Source organism: Argentina silus (genome assembly GCF_951799395.1).
Source record: "Argentina silus genome assembly, chromosome: 8".
Taxonomy (NCBI): Eukaryota; Metazoa; Chordata; class Actinopteri; order Argentiniformes; family Argentinidae; genus Argentina; species Argentina silus.
The window spans coordinates 19,500,215-19,502,714 of record NC_139662.1 but is presented as its reverse complement, the minus strand read 5'-3'; positions in this window follow the sequence as shown (position 1 = coordinate 19,502,714).

Below are 2,500 nucleotides of genomic sequence, written 5' to 3'. Positions count from 1 at the left end.
GGGCGGCGGGGGGGGGGGGGGGGGTTCAAGGGGGTGTGACCGCTTATCCGTGTCAAATGCCATATGGAATGGAGTGACCGGAATATTAGCACAGGGAACACTTCTGGAACATTCCTACACAGCAGTCAGTCCCCCACCCTGACAGGTAGCGGGAAAGGGGTCTGCTAGCAGCCCTTGAGGCAGGAGATGGATCAGCTAGCAGCCCTTGAGGGCAGCAGGAGATGGGTCAGCTAGCAGCCCTTGAGGCAGGAGATGGATCAGCTAGCAGCCCTTGAGGCAGGAGATGGATCAGCTAGCAGCCCTTGAAGGCAGCAGGAGATGTGTCAGCTAGCAGCCCTTGAGGGCAGCAAGAGATGGATCAGCTAGCAGCCCTTGAGGGCAGCAGGAGATGGGTCAGCTAGCAGCCCTTGAGGGCAGCAGGAGATGGGTCAGCTAGCAGCCCTTGAGGGCAGCAGGAGATGGGTCAGCTAGCAGCCCTTGAGGCAGGAGATGGGTCAGCTAGCAGCCCTTGAGGCAAGAGATGGGTCAGCTAGCAGCCCTTGAAGGCAGCAGGAGATGGCTCAGCTAGCAGCCCTTGAGGCAGGAGAAGGAGAACGGGTCGGGTAACGATGGCGAGAGGCAGTTATGACTATGACTCCAAGTTACTGAACTGAACACTGGACTGGCAAGCACAGAGTCAACATTCACTTTCATGAAGGTCGATTGACCATTTCTTCAGGAATATCTTTCTGTATGTGACGTGGCCTTAGAATCTCTCTGTACATGGCTCATCTTGTGTTATCCCAGAGAGTCTTACTGTACCTCCAGTGGAACATGTTGAGACTATTTCTCTGTCTGTCAGTCTTGTTCTGTTCCTCTACAATTTCCATCGTTCATTTCATATATTGCTGGTAAGTTATTACAGATGGAGATAATCACAATTTAACTGAATATGCAATTATTGTAATAGGTTTTTTAGAATGAATATGTATAAGGTAGGCAACACTGTAACATATGCTTTTTCTATAATTGTTATTCTAAGATAATCATGGTAAGAAAGACATTCTGTGAACAGATTTCCATATTTATGTTGGTTGTTTGAAAGCCGTGCAGCAGCTGGGGTAGCTGAAGACCTCAGTGTTGTCTTGTCACCCATGTGGACAGAAGCAGACATTACAGGAAGGCTGTGGCTGAGGGGGAGGGGAGAGCTGCTGTTTGCTGTTACAATATTTAGATACTTTTATTGTCCACCAGAGAAAGTGATCTGTGTGTGTGTATGTGTGCGTGCGTGCATGCACGTGCACGTGTGTGTGTGCATGGATGCGTGTGTGTCTGTGCACACACACGTGTGTGTAAACATGCGTGTGTGTGTGTGTGTGTGGGTGCGCCCGTGTGTGTGTGTGTGTGTGTGTGTGTGTGTGTGTGAGGGTGAGAGGGTGAGAAGGGGTGTTTGTCTGCCTCAGTGTCAGGACCCTGCCCCCATTGTAGACCATTGTGAGCATCAGAGTTGTTCCATTGTCTCAGCCACAGCTGCAGTACAGGGTACAGAGCTGCTACAGGAGCCTATCTGTGCACGACCACCTCACTTGTGTACAATAAAGCCATTACAACCAAGAAAATAGTAATATGCATAATTAAAAAAAACAATTTGTAAATACACAATGACTTGACTTTTATTGCGAACAAAAGATGTGACGTTGCTGGGCATGTGTTTGCATTTAACGTATGGTGGTCCTCTGGGGCTCAGTTGGTAGAGCATGGCGCTAACAACGCTTAGGTTGTGGGTTTGATTCCTGCTGGGACCATATATACTGAAATGTATGCACTCATTGCAATGTAACTCGCTTTGGATAAAAGCGTCAGCTAAATGGCATATATAGTATGGAGTATTTGATTTGTGGGTTCTGTGTGTGTGTGTGTTTAAGGTTTCAGCTGTATTTGGGGGGAGAAGGGTATCAGCTTTTAAGAAGTCTCCATAAACACCTGATTTAATTTCCACTCACTTAAACGTTACTTGTGCAGTCAGCTGTTTTGCACATATCGGGCCCATCGATTCTCACCAAATAAAACGAATGACTAACTGTTGGAAAATGCTGCTGTTGTTCTACTGTAAGTGGGAAACACCCATCGCCTTGACCCTTGACCCTGCTACAGAGACAACATTGCTCAAACACCAGAGGCTAGTGTGAGCTGGAACCCAGTCAACTGGAGCCCTCTCATGCCCATACTTAGCCATTTTACACACACACACACACACACACACACACACACACACACACACACACACACACGGTTGTAGACTAGGCAGCATACTATATAAAACATACCGTAGGCACTCAGACAGACATGCTACAGTATGAGTCATTGAAATCAAGCGCAGCTTGTGAAATATCACCACCTGCAAGCGATGCTCTGAAAGAGGAACTGCCACAGATTGATATCTAACATATTTCATCATAACCCCCAGCCTACCACACACTCTATATGAGAGAGAAACAAAAGAGAAAGAAAGAGAGTAAGA